At 40.1% G+C, this 20269-nt stretch overlaps 3 protein-coding genes across 4 annotated transcripts in view; all 3 read left to right on the top strand.

Moving 5' to 3' along the window:
• Positions 1 to 20269, top strand: part of LOC139127005 (estrogen-related receptor gamma-like) — a 303315-nt gene that overhangs the window by 88395 nt on the left and 194651 nt on the right. Inside the window, exons 2-4 of one of the 2 annotated variants that reach the window (XR_011550887.1) lie at positions 10552 to 10848; positions 11496 to 11676; positions 12371 to 12546. The exons of the other annotated variant lie outside the window; for it this stretch is intronic. The gene's annotated coding sequence lies outside the window, so the exon portion shown is untranslated. The remainder of the gene's footprint in view (positions 1 to 10551; positions 10849 to 11495; positions 11677 to 12370; positions 12547 to 20269) is intronic. 2 annotated transcript variants of the gene reach the window in all.
• Positions 1 to 20269, top strand: part of LOC139126937 (uncharacterized) — a 203296-nt gene that overhangs the window by 48466 nt on the left and 134561 nt on the right. The window lies entirely within an intron of this gene.
• Positions 1 to 20269, top strand: part of LOC139127004 (uncharacterized) — a 140828-nt gene that overhangs the window by 54872 nt on the left and 65687 nt on the right. The window lies entirely within an intron of this gene.

Here is a 20269-nt window from a genome sequence, read left to right as displayed (position 1 = left end):
GTCGTTTTATTGTAGATCTGTATGTCGATTTGAGGAATAAATGGATTAATTAAACGTTAATTAAGCATGACGACCCTCATGATAATTTTGGTGATAAGATTGCTGGCACGGAGTAAGCTTTGTTAGTGCTAACACGAGGCAAGTAACCCGCTGAGAACAATTTCCACTTCTGGACCGTACAAATACCTGCAGAGGTTGCACTTTAAGGGAGTTTGCTAGAACCCAAGGTTTGCAGTGCCAATGGCCGATATCTCGGCTCACCACCCCTTCCGCTATAGTTTTAATTCCATGGTCCTGTGACTGTACTCATAGCTAGAAAGGAAGGCATGGTCAGAGAGAGAGAGAGAGAGAGAGAGAGAGAGAGAGAGAGAGAGAGAGAGAGGGGGGGGGGCAGACAGACAGATGAGTGACAGAAATATACTGAGAATTCTCAGATAATGCCAATCAAATTTCTTTGCACAATAATGATGAACACCATCGCTGTTGTAAGAGGAAGCGACGGTGACAATCGCTTTTACTTCAGGAGCAATAATGGTCACCATTTCTTTCTATCGAAGCTTCTTCCTGTCCTTCTTTTTTAAAGAATTCTTGACTAAAACTAAGTGAATATAACGGTGAAGTATATGAAGCTCTAAGATTTGAAATAATGTCAGCATGTACCATCGTCCAGCGACTACTGTATCTAGTTCACCGCACAGCGTGACTTAGCCAGCTCTACTGAGTGCACATCAATTTCAAAAAATAAGTCGTCATATCGTCTTAAAGAAAAAATCAGTGGCAGAGAAATTCATTAGAGAGTTTTTGCATCGATTTCAAATATGGTTTCCTTCCTGTGTTGAAGAGAACGGTCATGTAAAGCTTGCGCCTGATAATTTTTCTCACGAGAGATGAGGCGCGGCCCCACGGTCGCTGCCATCGATGTTCGTTTCAGTTTCAAAGTTTGCAAATTACACAAAGACAGGTGTTCAGTTTGTACAGGATTATTTGACAGTCTGCAAAGCTATTTCTTTAATTCCAATAGCGATACTCTTAAAAAGCCCTTCGCGTGAAACATGTCAATATAGGATTTCATGTTTCTTCAAATAAGCTGTCAGTTGATCATGATAACGGTCTGTGAAAGAGCATGCAGAGGTTTTTTTTTTTACTTTCCTCAAAACTGGCTCAATATCGGTAAATATTTTCTCACGATGCCCAAAAAGTTTTAGAGAACGATAACTAATGTGTTTGGTACAAGCACATATATATTTCAGCTGAGACGAGTATACCTAACACAGGTCGTAGAGGCTTGTTCCAGATCTCAGCAAATAGCGCCGCCGGCTGCAGTTCACGCTGCTGGGGCGCCCTCATGCAAGAAAAAAACGCACGGTCGCGATCGGTCGAGCGGTAGAGGGCGTAATCATGCCGCTGGGGTTTCTGAGCAGTGATAACGAAATTTCCGTATCCCTGGGTTCTGTCCTACAATTATCGATGAAAGTAAATTGATGAAAGTGAAACAACTGCTAATTAATAGTTCTCAATGATAATCACAAGATAATGATCGATAGAATCGGAATAATTCAAAATGTTCGTTCATTATCAGTAGCAACTTCAAAATGACACGAATTCTACAATGTCTTTTATTCACTAGCATGTCATGCTTGCCACGTGATAACGCCTCGCGGATGTGTAGTCAACGAGGTGAAGTTAATGTGGTTTTTTTTTCAAGGGATTCTCCTTTTGATCAGTCTGAAGCTTTCGTTTGGGCTAGCACGATAGCAATTAGAGGTTTATCAGTGATTTTTGAGTGACTTGTTGATCTTTATGAGGACAATATTATCACAATTTTCCCGTCCTCTAATATAACCACACAGATCTGAGATGAAGACTTTCACGATTACTTTCCGCGACCAATAATTATCGATCACTTCAGCAAAGAGTGTTATAATCAACAGTAGATTTGAGCTTACTGATCTCCAATTATTAACCATTCTATGTTTCTGACTTTTTGCCATGGTTAGCGTGAAATGAGTTCAAGGCGCATCACACGGGACCCGAAAATTCACAATAAATTCACTTGCATCGTGATTTTAATGTCCTTTACTTCAAGGCTTATCACACAACTTTGCTGGGGATGTCTTATCTGTTACGTAGGTGTATTAGCTTTTGAACGTAATAATGGTAGAATGCGCTTCAAAAGTGAAAGAGAAACTTTTACTCAATCTTTCCTCAAGGAATATTTTAACCATTCTCTTTCAAAATCAAGAATAAAAATCGAGCGTCATCGTAAAAAATTTGGTACTGGAGTTACACATAACCCTTGATTTACCGATATTTGAAAATATTCAAATGACCGCCTTCTCTGAGTTAACTCTATGATGCACTGAACAAAAATACAATTTTCTATTAAGACTATGACGGTTGAAAGTTTTAGTTTACACCAAGAGCTTTATATTGAACCCCTGCAAGTGGTAAATCAGAAAAAAATTGTAAGTGTAAGGGAGTCCAAATATCTATCACCGACGCGCATTCTACCTTGAATAGTCTGTTGCGACTTACTAATTCACTGCATTATCCGACTCTGTCGAACAATCATCATCAACTTCATCCTCTGAAAGCACTTGATATGAAAACAGGGACGACTTGCTTGAATTGAATAATCATATCGGAAATAGTTGGGAAAATTAGAGGAAGATATTCCAGGTGCACTGGGCCTGATCACAAGAAGCATGGATATGGCTAACACTTTTTGATAAAGGTGATGATGAATGTCATGATGGTGAATATAAAAATTGGTAAGAAAAATGAATTGCTTCCGCATAAAAAAAATGGATATCGGAACTATGGGAAGAAATGCTGTTACAGTGACAGAAGAAAATGCTGCCCAATCAATGGCCATATCCTCCACCTCTCCAAAAATCAAATGTTCTCTCATTACCAAACCTTGCAACAGCTTTCTTGCCTACAAGATTGATGGTAAAATTGCACTGCGTGTATTCCGAGAAACCAGACCTGCAGGGATGATACTATACCAAAATAGTTGAAGGTAGGTGCGACTCGGAGTTTTGGTGTTAATTTTATTTTACCGTCTAAGAAAGAAAGAAAGAAGAAGAAGAATATATATATATATAATATATATATATATATATATATATATATATATATATATATATATATATCATTCGTATGTATTTATGTATGTATGTATGTCTATATGTACACGTGCACCTTTTCAGTTTCAATGAGCAGTTTGAAACCGGAAAAAAGAGCATAGTGGGAGAGGGGTGTCAAATCTATAGTGAGGTTCCAGACACAGATGTTAGTGCTTTTGCAAAGTGCTCAGAATGTGTGATTTATAGCAATAAAGACTTGGGGTGACCAATTTTTAGCAACATTCTAATTAAAATGATGTAGAAATGCAAATGTTTCTTTCTTGCTTTTTGTTTATTCTTTATCGTTCTAATCACAGTCGCTAAGTAATAGTTAGGTACATGACGGAAGGGTCCGGTCACGTGACCCAGAAATGGGTTACACTGACCCTCCACCGTGTACCTAGCTATTAGCGTCTGTGGTTCTCATAGGTATGCAGTTAGTCGTCGCGTTGCCGGGTCGCGTTGTAAAACACCGACCAAACTTACAAAGGTCGCAATCTGTAATTTTCATCAGATGTGAAGATACTGATGACGTTGCAGCTGTTGCCGACGGTGGCATACCGAGACAGTATTTTCCTGGCAAATCTTTCTAGATAAAAGCCAATGACGATTTCAAGAATAATTGTTTATACCACATCCGTTTTGGCACGTTTTTTTACACGCGAAATGCAATTTGTAGTCAATGAAGGGTAAAGCACCTGATATTGCGGACGGTTTATTTGTTGTCGGCATAAAACGCAGCGTGTTAGCTGTTGCTCATGTACTGTACACTGCAAACATAACTTTATTTATAAATTCAAATGATGACGTCAATGCATTGCCACTGTGAGTTGCCATGGTGACACATTTTCGCTGTACACATATCAGACGCTTAAAAAATGGTCTGGTTGCCGGATTCACACTTTTCCTCGTTGCTAAAAAGATGTTCTTAAATATAATTTTAATGATAGTTCAGCATATCAAGTTCGATTCAACTCAAATTAAGCGAAATTTCTTTAAATAATTTGCAACAATTCTGAACGATATACTTGTTTTTCAAAGTGATGCTCTGATATTTGTGAGTCGCAATAGTCGTCGCACCCCCTCTTTCCAAAGCAGCCATCCCCTTCAAGTAATGGTTTGACCATTATCTGCAGCACGAACCGCGTACTGTGTTCACAAACTCGAGGGGTCTTCTTTGCCATAGAAAAAAAACATGGCCGCCCCAGCGCCCAGGTTTGATCTCGAAACATGTACACCACTTGCCGACGGCGAGCCATCGGCAACGAGGGATGAGGAGCCCAGCACGTCGAGCGCAGTGACAACAACCAACGAGCTCTTGTGTCTCGTGTGCTCTGACAAGGCGTCCGGGTACCACTACTCGGTCTATTCATGCGAAGGGTGCAAGGGTTTCTTCAAACGGACAGTGCAAAAACAACTGAAATATTCGTGCCGGGAAAAGGAAGTCTGCGAGGTGACCAAGTTCAGTCGAAACAACTGCCAATTCTGCAGGTTCCAAAATGTTTGAACATGGAATGAAAGTGGAAGGTGAGTAGAACATTCTTTTTAAAGCGCTTTTACAGTGTGGGATTGCATGTAACGACTGGTACCGTTTCTAGGCCAGACCGCATACATAATAAATTTAAGGTCAAACCAATGATGTCACTCGCCACCGTATGCAATGAACGTACAACGGTACATGATACTGTTTCGTTCTGCTGCCTAGATTCTTTGCCGTACCAGCACCACTCCTTCGCTTGGCCGTGTCATCTTCCCTTGGACACTGAGCTCTGCAACAAACTGTTCAAGAGTAGGATTTTCGGCCAGCTAGGGGTCGCCTCTGGCTCCCCTGCGCAGAACAACAAAGGGAGTACTGGGGCCGCGCAGATGGCACCACAGGCGAATAAGGCATTTGTAGTGGAAACAACATATAAATATGAATATTATTTATACGACCAGTCTAGTATTTTCTTATCTTTGTTACTTTTCTTTCTACAGTTGCTAGATGTCACTGAATGTATATAGATCACCCCTGAATCAACATTATTAAACATGTATGGTATATAAGGAGAAGATGGCCAGGCCCAACCATAGGCGCACGGCGAATTTTAAAATCAATTATCTGAATTTTTAATGTTGAAACATGCATTTTATTAACAAATGTGCAAACGGAAATCGTGCGGCCAGATTTTGAGGCATACGCATACAGTGAACAGTGCCCATCACTACACTACAGTGCAGTGCATGGCTGTGGCCGTTTAGCTCTGCTGTTACTTATACACTCGGCGAATTTTAAAACCACTTGTCTGTAATTGAATGGTGAAACATGCATTTTATTAATAACTGTGCAAACAGAAATCATGCGGACAGCTTTTGAGACATACTGTGAGCAGCGCCCAGAACACGGCTGTGGCCGCTCGGCTGTCTTGTACACATTACTGTAAAGGTACGAAAGTATTGGGAAAATAATTTAAATAAAATCCGTAAAATAAAACGTTGTTGGCAACCCTGGGGATTCAAACTTCTCTGTGTTGTCGCATGCGTGGTACTAAATCGATCGACTGGGTTCTTGAAACACAAAAACTGCACCGGGCCATGTAATTGCTGGTAAGTCGCTAAATTTTACCTCCGGACAACTCCCGTGACACCGCCATTTTGAAGGCTATTCCTCAGTACGAATAACAATGACGTATTGGTTTAAAAGGAAAGTATGCGCATGCGTCAACTTCAAGCTGCACACTTTGAAAATGGCGCTGGCACGGGACTTGTCCGTAAAAAAACATTGCGCTAATTATCAGCCGTAGATAGGACCGATGTTGACTTTACAAGTTATCAAGCAATCGATCGATTTTTGTAAGCATTCCCTAGATTAAGTTGAAGTTTTAATCTCGAGGATGGCCAATAACCGTTAATTGTGTCAAATTTAAAAATTATTTTCAGAATAGTTTCGTACCTTTAGAGTAATGTGTACAAGATAGCCGAGCGGCCACAACCGTGTTCTGGGCGCTGCTCACTGTATGTCTCAAAAGCTGCCTGCATGATTTCCGTTCGCACAGTTATCAATAAAATGCATGTTTCAACATTGAAATTGTAGACAAGTGATTTTAAAATTCGCCATTTGTATAAAGTTAGTAAAGTTAACAGTCAGTAGAGCTGAGCGGCCACAGCCGTGCACGGGGCACTGTTCACTGTATGTCTCAACAGCTGCCCGCACACTTTCCGTTTGCATGTTTCAGCATTAAAATTACAGACAAGTTATTTTAAAAGACGTCGTGTGCCTGTGGGCCCAACAGCCAGACTTCTTATACATATCTGTTCAAGGGATTCAAATTTAGCACATCTTACTCGTTCATTTGATACTCTGTCAATTTGTGTCACCATAACTAATTTTTGCTAAATTTGAGTCCCTTGTAATTAGGTACTAAGTGCCTGGCACTTTACAATGGGTCGTACTACCGGTAAATTACTGCCTGTAGCTGCCCGAGGACTGTCCGAGGAAAAAGTAGGCCAAATTTTGACCATGCTAACACTAACCCAATAGGTTCTCAACTTATATCATGCCTGGCCAACCAACAATAACATTGATTTGGCATTTATGTGATGTTCTTTCTGGCAGTTGTGGAATCAGGAAAACTGGACTGTAAGGACTCGCATCTTGATAATGAGACCATATCATTCAATGCAAGGGGTACCAAAGCATTTCCTTGTGTACACTGGCAGCTTGACAACCTACCACCCCTTGCACTGAATGGTATGAACGCAAATCAAGATATGGGGAAGTGGAATCTGGTGTCTTCTGGGTTCAATAACCACTGGAGAAAACGTGTGTACGCCAATCAATGTTTATATGGCCATCTTTTTCTCAGGCTACCCTCAGGATGTTCTCGGGTAGCCAAGGGCAATCAGGGGCAGTAATTAGTAGGACCGTTAACGACTGATCTTAAATAGTCCAATCGACGTATCATTTCTTGATGGCCCAGACTCCTCACATTGAAAAGCCAAGAGAATAAAACCAATCTTACATGTGGTGAATAAAATACAAAAGGTTTTCACAGACATGTAGAGAGTCTGGCTGGGTTAGGGAGCTGGCCACTTCCCTTTTCTTCCCTGTTTCTTCTTAAAATATGTTTGCGGACCCACATATGTAGATAATTATCCCCTAGTAACCTACAACACAACTGTCTGTAACTGCGCCGCTAGGTTGCTGGTTTGGAACATACTCAGTGTTCGCGCTAGCGCTCGCCACACTCGCAAAATGCAAATAAAACTCTCATTTAGAGAAACATTTTCGAAAGTCATTAGCCACGCTTGCGAATTGAATTTTTTGCCCCAAATTGTTTGGACACATCGTCGGATCAATCACTCAACTACGATCGCCTCCGCACTATTACTTCCGGGTGCTGGAAGCGACCCGAATACTCCGTTCACCAGAATAGGAATGTATATATTTTAAAGGTGTGAGCAAATTCACTACCCCAAACTCACGGGCTAGCAGTTTTTACCGCCGGCAAGTAATTTTTGGTACCTCTACTAGCCCGATGGGCTAGCGTATGAAGTGTAGGAGACAGCTGAGGAGAGTAGCAAAGTCGATCGGGAGCAAACGACATGTAGAAACGCATTGCCTGCGCAGCAAAATGAACACATGCAGAGACGGACGTTTCCGAGCCTATGTAACTGACATGAAATTCCTCATCCAAGTTGAATTTTAAAGAACGTATGCAATTCTGGGATGAAGAAGGAAATTGCAGCTTGAATTTAATCTCGGAAAAAAGACAAACAAACCATACGATTTGACGTCAAGCTCCGTAAAAATTCAACTGAGGTGGGTCTACAGTACATCATGTACATACAGTAAACGCAGCGACGTCTGTACGCATGGCCGGCCATATGGCGAGGGAAGTAGGCATGGCTAGAGGTCACGGATCTAAAGGTCGCATTTACATATGATCATATTCCCCGTTTAGGGCGCACTATACATGCTACACAAAAGACAGCTACACAAGTGTTGTGCTCTTCAGTTGGTTTACTTGTAACATTGAAAAAGAAAGAAAAACGCTGTAATATTGACTTAAATAGCCACTTATGAGGCCCTGTGCTTGCAGCAAGAAATGAGGTTTGTTGAGTGCAACTTCTGCACGCAAAGGCATGCAGGCAAAAAGCAATATCGCCACTTAAATAGCCACTTATGAGGCCCTGTGCTGCAAACAAAGGTACCATACATGTACCTTTCAAAAACTCATGCCCTGCCCTTTTTCATGGACTGTCAATTCAAGGGTCGGTATAGTCGTCATAACTTTCCTTTTGTTTTTCACTTTTGTTTCATATGCCAATCACCATTTCTGTTTTTTTACTCACCAAATCATGTTGAAATGCCCACTATTTAGCTTGTCAACACTATGTTTATACATGTAAAATGCACTGTCATTGTTTACTTTTGAATTCTGGTCTGGACTGGACTTCACTTGTCAACAACAACAATGTGGTCTGAACAGTGCAGGCTTTGTTGACAAGCTCCACACTGTGTACCTCAGTATACTTTGGGGAGTACATGAGGGAACTATAGTTGACATTCAAAACAAAAATGGTGAAAAGGGGCCATCTGCAGTGACAGCTTGCAGTACCAACACTCCAATACACAAAATGTGTGTGATGTTAAAACAGCAGAAGAGATGTGGGAAAGGGATAAATTTCAGGAGCTTGGATTCACTGGGAATGTACCGTACTTTTCCAGAAAAGGATGGTAAAGTAGTGGTATTCCCTGAAGAGATGGTCACTGACCTGTACAGTACAAGAGCTATGTCATGAGTAAGATTCTTGAGGAGTAAGAAAGACACAATATCCCTGGGAAGACTCAAGAGAGTGTCAATCACGGCTGTTTTGTACCTTTGCGGGTTTCATCACTGTGATGTCAGTGGGTTTATCATACACAACAGATTCAGTGTTTATCATACACAACAGATTCAGTGTTTATCATACACAACAAATGTTAGCTTATAAAAACAGGAGCTGTAACCACCAATATACTTTGGGGGGGGGGGGGGTACACAATTTTTGTTTTTCATGTCACCTTCAATTTCTTCTCTAACTCCCCCCAGTTGAAACATATTAACATACACAGTACTCAGCTTTTCAACTCTGCCTGTACATGTGTAGGATGCATTGTAGTTGTTGACATGCAAATTCTGGTCCGGACTAGAAATTGGAATCTAAAAGTAAACAGCGACAGTGTATTTTACACACTGTGTTGAAAGCTGAATACTGTAATAGGTGTTTCAACATACTGTGGGGAATAGAACAAGAATTTGGAATTGACATTTAAAACAAAAGTAAAAAAAATCTTCAGAAAACACAGCTACATGCACTAGCTGCGTAATAGTACACCATGAATAACAAAAAGTGTAAAGCGTATTGATGAAGCTACAGGTTGAATGTATAGCAGTGCTCACGATCATGTCACAGACTGCATATGTCACAAAAAATGCAGTGTTTTTGTTAAGGCCGGTGTCCAGTAAATGTTACCAGGTTTCCCCTCGGTATATCAATGCAATCAAGTGAGGGGGACAACAGAAATGTTACAGGGGTTTCAAATCATTTACCAATGTTCCCCAACCTTAGCCAAAACCCTGAAATGGTTCTGTATGCCCACCTCTTCTGGCATGGAAATGAGTCGCACATTTTGGTCTCACGGAAAGAAGTCAGTGGGTCAGAGTTTTTTGCTGTTACAACAATCTCCTTATGCTCCTATGTTAGATGACATGAATAGTGAGTCGAGAATATTGAGATTTATCCGACAGGGTTGATACAAACCTCTAAGTTAGAGAGCCATCACCATACCACTCTTACAGCTGATAGTATCGCCACCAACAACAACAACCTGAAAATCAGGAAGCATGCGGTTATATTAGTAATGCACAACTTTGCAGTCAGCAGTGTCCGTTATGACTGTGTCAATAAAAAATTTACTGCTTGTCACTATGTGTGATGTATTTTTTGGCAGCAAAATTTATCACATTTATGTCCCTGTATGTAGGTTCAGACGGTACAGTGGTACACTTTGAACACTTTGATGTTATGTAGTCGATGAACGATACTGGGTGACTTGTGATATGCATTAACTGCTGTACTTGCTGCTTGTCCAATGAGACAAAATATCCATACAACAGAAATTATCCCATGTGGCTTTAGGCTCTACGCGAAGTCATCAATACTTTTAGCACATTCAAGTTTACCCATGGACATTCCAGACATCAAAATGGCAAGACGTGCTGTGGTAATTTCTATGGTACATTGCTCGTGTTTGTTTCAAGAAGTGTCCCCCTCGAGGCAAGAATCCTCAGGCTCTGCCCCAACAAAATCATGGCTAGAACAAAACCACTGTCATCTATTCTGTCATCTATTCTGCCCGATGCCAATTATTCTACAATTTCTGTATTTTTTTTCACAGCTGTCAGGGAGGACCGCACACCGGGAGGGAAACAAAAAGCAAAACGGTTAAAGACAGACAACGACACAGACGCCACGACTCGGCCATCGTCAAACAGAAACGAGAACAGAAACATTGATTTACCAGCTGAGCCGTTGAAAAACACAATACCCTCTTTCGAGGAGGAGGGCACACCGTGGGCCGAGAGCAAAGCCAGTGGGAACACACCGTTTGCGATACCTGAGCATAATGCTGAATATGAAAAACTGGCTGAGAACCTAATAGCTGCCAGGCCCGACATCGTACCAACATCAGACTGTGAGTACAGTTGGACAGTTTTATACCGTACCTTAGTGTACCATACTGCTAGGCCTTACCTCACCATACCGGGTGTATGTCATGCCAAGGTATTCCATAACACAGCATACCATTGCTGTACACTGTACTCTGGTAGACTGGTAGTATTCTTTACCTGTACTGTAGTATACCGGTATAAGTGCCAGTGCACTATTCTACGTTAGGGGAGCATGCACCTTGAAAGTGAAAGACTTTTGCTCAAACTTTCCAGAATGAAACTTTCAACCATTCTCTTACCAAATCAACAATAAAAACCAGGGTCACCGTGAAAAGTTTGGAACTAGTGAAACAAATTACGCAACATTTTGCTATATTTGAAATTCAAAATGGCCGCCATTCCTCAGATAACTCTATTAGGGGTGAGCAGGTTAAATATGGTTGGTATTCAGAAAGTTGTTGCTTTCCATGCATGTTAAGATAAAAAGAGTATACTTCCCTCCTTTCGGTTCTGTCAATAATCTGCAAAGGGAAAGTCTTAGACATGACCCTACCTCTTTCACCACTATGGTTCGACCCAATCTTGTTGTTTTCTATGGTAAGGTTGGACCTCTACCAGAGACGTAGAGGTGAGATGGATATAAATGTTTCACATTCACCCTCCCTGGCAGGCCTGAAGGACATGAGTTACCTTGGCATTGATGATCTGATGCAGTATGGTTACAAGGAATTGCAGCTGATCATCAAATGGGCCCGGCAAGTTCCGGGATTCCGTGATCTGCTCCTGGAGGATCAGATGGCCCTGCTGAAGGCATCCTTCATGGAATTGAACGTCCTGAGACTGGCATACAGGTATGAACAGCTTTCAATGCTCTGATATTCCCAACCGCCAACACTATTAATTACCGCTTACCAGAAGAATGCTGGTTCCAGCCGCCCTCATTGTCGAACTCAATGCTCATCTGAGGGTGCTTGTGATGGTTAATAAATACAAGCATACCCCCTAAGTTAGTGTTGAATCTTAGCACAGCCTGTCACAATGATAACAGACACATTGCAATGCTACTTATTCTTAAACATCAACTAGTAGTGCCCATGTTGTACACTTATTTGTTATAAAAAAACGTTGTTGGGAGATACAGCACTTAATGTTCATTTAAAACATTAGGAGGTATGTGCACAAGACTACTTGTAGTTCAGAAATCCCATGACAAACAGTTAACCAGCACTTCCTTCGTTTTAGTGGCACAATGTTACTGTAATCTCTACATGAAGTCCCTCTTTGGCAAAAGTTATATTTGTTAAGTAATTGTATGATTCTGGAGGGCGACTTAAAAGAAGTGCATATCACATATGCCTGAGGTGCTTCTTTTGGCAGCTCTGTGAAGCCTAGCGTCACTTTCTCACATGTTTGGTGTACCCATTGTAGACTTTGTGATCCTTGAGAAATGGATAGTCGAAAACTTTGGTCGTCTGTCGTTGTAATCATTTATATGATACCCTGGTATTTTTTGCTTCATCTCAACTACTTACATTGATTTCGCAGATCAAGGAACACTACAGGGTGCGTCAAGTTTGGCGCTGACGTGAAATTGACGACGGAGCAGTCTATCAAGATTGGCTGGGGTCACGAACTCATCCAATCAACTCTAGATTACGTCATTAGAATCAAGGACCATCCGGAATTATGTTTCCTTAATGCCATTGTCTTGACTTATCAAGGTAAATGCAGAATCCGGAGAAAGATCAAAAATGTATTTACAGCTCTCACTAATAACAACTGAAATATTAACTATCAACATTGTCAATATATTGAAATATGTAACCTAGTATAACATCACTTTTTCTTAGAAATTTGTAGTTGGGCTGAAAATTACAGGACAGGTAGTATTTTTGTTAAGTGTCATGGCAAGCATGACACTGCAGTGTTAATGGACACAGGCTGCAGTTTGCATTTAATTTAAATTCTGTAGTTTTACCCATATATCTCATTTTTCAAACAAAGCTTTTTGTGCAAGTGAACTTGACCAAGTGGTTATGATGGGGGACTTCCATGTTACAGCAGATCCAGGTTCAAAACCCATCAAAATACAAGTTGATTTTACACATTCCTTGCACAAAATGTTCATTTCAGATAACATGCCAACAGAAGTACCAAGATGATCAGTCATGGAAATGGGACTATTGCATTTATGCACTTTCAATGTATTACAGTGACAGAATTTATATTTTGCAGGGACTATATCATTGACAATGACTTGTTCATCATCAATTTGTATGCTTCCCTTAAAATTTGATACTCTATATTTTGACATGATGTACAAGACATTTCATTCTGAAAAGTCTTTATGCATCTCCCATTATCCACACAGCCAAAGAACAAGGAAGAGTCACAGAAAATACCCCATAGCCAATGACTACACAGGAGTCACAGAGTACACCTCATACGAGTGGCAGCAGAGGAACTGCAAAGACAAAGGTAAGACATAGTTTAATCTGTGATCACTGTGTTTCCTCTGGCTTCTGCAGGGCTCGAAAATTCTCGCCGCCCGACGCCCGTGACAAGTGAATTTTGAGTCCGGGCAAGTGAAAACAACATTCTCCCAGCCCGACGGACAAGTGAATTTCAATAGAGAGGTTTAGTTACACGTAATTACCTGTACGTCTGACGGCGCGCAGTGGCGTACGCGTATCCGTGCTCACGTGTGAATAGAGAGGTTTAGTTGTGCGTTCCCGATTATTTTGCTGCATATTTTTCTCAGAAACATGCAAAATTCATGTAATTTTTAAGAAACATGAATTTCGATAAGTGAGGACCACTCTTATAGTAGCTCGTTGTACCCTCGAACTACCTTAAATCGGCCGATTTTCTTTGATACAGTTATTTATGTGGTTTAGAGAATTCTTTAGAAGGCGCCAGACAAAAAGTGGAATGCGACTACAACATTCGTTCATGTAAGGAAATTATGGCAAGTACTCCTTGTACAGTTGCAAACTCTACGAAATATTCTGATATCAAAGATGTTTGCTAATTTACAATGATACCTTTTGAGTTTGCTTGTCTAAATTCGTGGAAATCATTGAGAAAATCTCAAAAATACTACACGTAATTATGACTACGTGTAGAAGTGTTGTTTGACGTTCGGAACGTCTGTGCTACACGTACGCGACGTCTGGTTATCACGTGACAAAGACGCTACGCGTACTGATCGAACGTACAGCAAAAAACAGGATGGTTGAACAGTCTCATATACGTTACGTTTACTTTTTTATACGTGGCACACAAGTTTTGTAGATAACATTGTAGATAAAAAGAGCCGACTCATTTGAGTGTCTGGATAGAACACACAAGGAAATAGCTAAATTAGTTATTGAGTCGATAGTAGAGACCGAAGTTAATTAGGACAGCACTCTGGCTAAACAAACCATAATACAACGTATACGTACTGGTGCCAATCTGTCTAGACACACAAGGATAAACAGTGGAGTGGAGAGTTACATGATTAGTATTTCACTCAAATGAGTCGTTCTTTTTATCTACAATGTATCTACAAACTTGTGTGGGACGTACAAAAAAGTAAACGTAATGTATATGAGACTGTCCACCATCCTGTTTTTTGCTGTAATTACGTGTAACTAAACCTCTCTACTGAGGCCACTGTACGTACGCGCTGCCACCCTCTCTAGTTCTTTGAGTGTACCGCTTTCCATATGGCCGGCTGATAAATAGCTCTGTTCTGCTTGGTTACAAAATGGCAAAATATTGACGTCTTTGCACGCTTTTAAGTTTTTTTTTTCTCATGAAGTCATGTCATGATGCCTCCTCAATAGAAAACTACAGCTTTACAATAAAATGTTGTAAGGTGTTGAAACAATTTACCCTCCTTCCTACAAAGTTGCAATGTATTGAACAATTTACTCTCCTTTCTACAAAGTTACAAATTCCCTGGTACGTGAAGCAAACATTGTTGCTGTTCAATACTGCAATCAGGGTCCCTCTCAGTCCCTCATGGACGGACCGTGCTACAATACAACATGGACGTATAGCGACCGTGAATACACTGAGGCTTGGCTTTGCCTGTGTGAGTCCCGCGTACCGACGTCCTTTTTAGTCCCCACGGACACCGTCCGGGGGGACTTATAGGTTTGGTCATGTCCGTGCGTGTGTGCGTGCGTCCGTGCGTCTGTGCGTGCGTCCGGTGCGTCCGTGCGTCCGTCCGTTCACGCAGATATCTCAGAGATGCCTGAAGCGATTTCATTCAAACTTGGTACAAGGATTACTTCATATGTCATACAGATGCACGTCGATTTGTTTTGTGATACGATCCAATATGGCTGCCAGGCGGCCATTTTATTACGATTTTTTCATGTACAGAGCCATAATTCAGGCATGTTTCAACTGATTTTATTCAAAGTTGGTACAAGGACATTGACCAGTGTCATAGATATGCATGTCAATTTGTTTTGTGATACGATCCAATATGGCCGCCGTGCGGCCATTTTGTTACGATTTTTTCATGTACAGAGCCATAACTCAGGCATATCTCAACCAATTTCATTCAAAATTGGTACAAGGACATTGACCTATGTCATACATATGCACATCAATTTGTTTTGTGATACGATCCAATATGGCTGCCAGGCGGCCATTTTATTACGATTTTTTCATGTACAGAGCCATAACTCAGGCATGTTTCTACAGATTTTATTCAAAGTTGGTACAAGGACATTGACTAATGTCATAGCTATGCACATCAATTTGTTTTGTGATACGATCCAATATGGCCGCCAGGCGGCCATTTTGTTACGATTGTTACATGTACAGAGCCATAACTCAGGCATATCTCAACCAATTTCATTCAAAATTGGTACAAGGACATTGACCTATGTCATACATATGCACATTGATTTGTTTTGTGATACGATAACTCAGGCATGTTTCTACAGATTTTATTCAAAGTTGGTACAAGGACATTGACCAATGTCATAGCTATACACATCAATTTGTTTTGTGATACGATCCAATATGGCAGCCATGCGGCCATTTTGTTACGATTTTTTCATGTACAGAGCCATAACTCAGGCATATCTCAACCAATTTTATTCAAACTTGGTACAAGGACATTGACCTATGTCATACATATGCACATTGATTTGTTTTGTGATTCGATCCAATATGGCCACCATGTGGCCATTTTATTACGATTTTTTCATCTCCTGAACTACAACTCAGACATGTATCAAGCGAATTTATTCAAAAGTATTTTTATCACAGACCTAATGAAGAGGACTCTATCCTCTCTGAGGACCTGTAATCAAAGCACCCATTAACAAGTGGGGACTGTGTCATCAACGATGACTTGTTAGTCCAAGTTTTACCTACTTTGCTTGAATCAAAATTTGGCCTGCAATTACTCAGTTTGATAGTAAAAACTATGGAACGCCGTAGCTATCATAAATGCATTTTAAACATATTCTCTTTCCCATTTTCAAACTTTTTCGCATTTTTAGAACATGTTAGGCATTACTCTCACGTCACTCTGCATTGAGATTATCATTTTAGGCATTTGCAATAACAATACTGACATTCAACTGATCGTGTAAGGCATTTCAAACAATGTTATAGGCATTGAAATTATCATTTTAGGCATTTGCAATAACATTACTGACACTCAACTGATCGTGTAAGGCATTTCAAACAATGTTATAGGCATTGAAATTATCATTTTAGGCATTTGCAATAACATTACTGACACTCAACTGATCGTGTAAGGCATTTCAAACAATGTTATAGGCATTGAATTGTCATTTTAGGCATTGGCAATAACATTACTGACATTCAACTGATCGTGTAAGGCATTTCAAACAATGTTATAGGCATTGAAATTATCATTTTAGGCATTTGCAATAACATTACTGACACTCAACTGATCGTGTAAGGCATTTCAAACAATGTTATAGGCATTGAAATTATCATTTTAGGCATTTGCAATAACATTACTGACACTCAACTGATCGTGTAAGGCATTTCAAACAATGTTATAGGCATTGAAATTATCATTTTAGGCATTTGCAATAACATTACTGACATTCAACTGATCGTGTAAGGCATTTCAAACAATGTTATAGGCATTGAAATTATCATTTTAGGCATTTGCAATAACATTACTGACACTCAACTGATCGTGTAAGGCATTTCAAACAATGTTATAGGCATTGAGATTGTCATTTTAGGCATTGGCAATAACATTACTGACATTCAACTGATTGTGTAAGGCATTTCAAACAATGTTATAGGCATTGAAATTATCATTTAGGCATTTGCAATAACATTACTGACATTCAACTGATTATGTAAGGCATTTCAAACAATGTTATAGGCATTGAAATTATCATTTTAGGCATTGGCAATAACATTACTGACATTCAACTGATCGTGTAAGGCATTTCAACAATGTTATAGGCATTGAAATTATCATTTTAGGCATTTGCAATAACATTACTGACATTCAACTGATCGTGTAAGGCATTTCAAACAATGTTATAGGCATTGAGATTGTCATTTTAGGCATTGGCAATAACATTACTGACATTCAACTGATTGTGTAAGGCATTTCAAACAATGTTATAGGCATTGAAATTATCATTTTAGGCATTTGCAATAACATTACTGACATTCAACTGATTGTGTAAGGCATTTCAAACAATGTTATAGGCATTGAAATTATCATTTTAGGCATTTGCAATAACATTACTGACATTCAAATGATCGTGTAAGGCATTTCAAACAATGTTATAGGCATTGAAATTATCATTTTAGGCATTCGCAATAACATTACTGACATTTAAATGATCGTGTTAGGCATTTCAAACAATGTTATAGACAATTAAGGTGATTGTTGAAGGCACTCGATTGTTCACTTTCGGCATTTGCAATACTGTTATAGTACTGTGCGGGCGCTGTTCTGTTATTTTAGATTGACCAACTCATTACCATGTCAATAGTAGGCTTGCACAATACAGTCAAAGTCATTCAGCTCATCGTCTTAGGCATTTTCATCATTGTAGAGCCCATTTGTGAGGGCGCTGTTCTCAACTCCGAGTCTGCGCAATAGATCCGAATCAACAGAGCGCTCCCGCGAATTCCGCGCACTTTTAACCCACTGTTACTGCTATCGTCTCCAACGGGCATTCGCATGATATTGTACGCATTGAGCTCGAACTTTTCGCCCTGGCCATGAAACGAATCCTCGAACAAATGTCTCTCAGTACTTTGGCTTCGAATTTTGAAGCTGAGCGAATCGATCCAACGCTTGTTCCATCTTAGCTCTGCATGGCAGCGCTGTGTGTTCCCGGCGTTATGGCCTCCCACCACAGGCCATAACGCCGGGAACACACAGCCTAGCCCTGCGTACGATGCTGTGTGTTCCGCTACAGCTAATCGCCCCGCTCACCACAAGCGGGGCGATTAGCTGTAGCGGAACACACAGCATCGTACGCAGGGCTACACACAGCCCTGCCATGCAGAGCTAGTTCCATCTATGAGTGAGGGCCAACTCATGCGACTGGGAGTCGGCACAATGGGTCTCCAGCTACGTCTTAAACAGTTTATGTCAGGCGTATATTCAAGCAGAAACACAGGAAATTGAAGGTGACGCCGCCGTGTAATAAAGGGAAAGTGGCTTCACACATCAGCCATCTCGTCTTGTATGTGCTTTGGTGTGTTTAGTGTCTGAGTTGTGTTTTGGCTGTTAGTGTGGAAATTAACAAACGAGTCGTTAATTTTAAAATAAGCCATGGCGAGACGGGCGCGCAGTCAGATGTGTCCTTGACAGCGGTGACTCTTTTTCTATCCCCACGTTTCGAAACCAGAGCGGTCTCTTCCTCAGTCGCCTAAGATATGTGCATTTCTTTTTTGTTTTATGTCATGTCGATATTGTTGATCTCCTGTGCTTCTAGCAGTGAAGCCAGAATGCTTATGTTTGGATCGTAATGTGTTCGTTCGTTCATTGACTTGTTTCTAATGCAATGGTTTTTAGCCTTAATCAGTGTGTCGCTTATGTTCGTATTTCTTTGTAAGCGATGATCGGTTGTTTAGGAAATAAATTCCTTAATGTTTCGTCCTTTTCTATGTGATCCCAGTTTTCACACAGAGCTAGTTTGATAGCTTGTGTCTTTATGTATGGGCTATGTCTTGTTGTGAACACAAGTGTGTTTTTCGTTCTGTTTTTTGTTCGCTGGTGTTGTAATTGCGTAATTCTGGTGGCGAACTTTGTGTGTGATGTAAATTCTAGAGATTTCATCCTGTTTGTAGCCACGTTCAACTAATCTTGCATTGAATGAATTGACTTTAGCACTAAAGTCATTCTCATTGTTGCAAGTTCTGATTTACCTTAGTGTTTCGCCTTTGATCAGGCCTTTAAAGGTAGATTTTGGATGGCATGATGTTCTACATCATGTAGGAATGTATGTAGGAATTGAAACATATCTGTGGTTTTCGTGTGTGTTCTTATGTCCAGTATTTTCTCACTGCTATGTCGTTGACCTTTGTATACCACAAGATCGAGATCGAGATACCACAAGATGTCCCTCAAAAGTATCAATTACGTCCCCAAGGTTATGAGAGGCAAGAATCTCCGCCATCGTCTTCATTTTGAATAGATATTAGTATCAGTTCAGTTCTAGGTCAGTACAGTGAGCTTATTAACACTTGCTGTGAAAGCAATGCATTGTTGGAAAATCATTTATATTCTTTTCATGTGACTTACATGTGGTGATTCCTGTCACAAAATAAAGTGTCAACCATGTGAAAGCCTAAAAGAAGATATTTCATACGTTTTTGTTAGTTGATCTGATCATTTTCGCGAATGACTCATTTGGGTTCAGAGGTCACTCGGAAAATAGAATCATTTGAGGTTAGAGGTCATCCTCCTTGAAAAAGATACTTCAACGGAATGTTAAAAATACCAACCATGATGTCATACTTGTATGCAAAGCTATTGCCAAGGCCTGTATTGCTAATGCCTAAGATAAATGGTGAAGTGTCTATGGTAACTTTTACATTATTACAAATACCTGTCATAATAGATGAAACGCCTTAAAAATCTCGCCGATTCTTAAAATCATTACTTACATGACTCCAACGTTTGTAAAGTGGTAAAATAATCAATTAAAAGCCTATCAAATTGTTAAATGTTCGTAAAATGACCAAATAAATGCCTCAAAAATCAGTCACAAGGATATAAGAGTAATAAAAATGCTTACAATTTTAAAAAAATGGTTATATCAGTGTTTGAAATGCCTAAAATAACAAACTGAATGCATTTAACAGTCAACTAAATTTTCTGTAACATTCATGAAAATGCCAATATAAATAACTGAATGCCTACAAAGCTATTGTGAATGCCTATCATGATTAACTAAATGCAAATGTTGTTGCTTAAAA

This window comes from Ptychodera flava, unplaced genomic scaffold, assembly GCF_041260155.1.
Source record: "Ptychodera flava strain L36383 unplaced genomic scaffold, AS_Pfla_20210202 Scaffold_28__1_contigs__length_4768798_pilon, whole genome shotgun sequence".
Taxonomy (NCBI): domain Eukaryota; kingdom Metazoa; phylum Hemichordata; class Enteropneusta; family Ptychoderidae; genus Ptychodera; species Ptychodera flava.
Note: the sequence above shows the minus strand (reverse complement) of the source record. Positions and strands in the feature narration are given on the sequence as shown.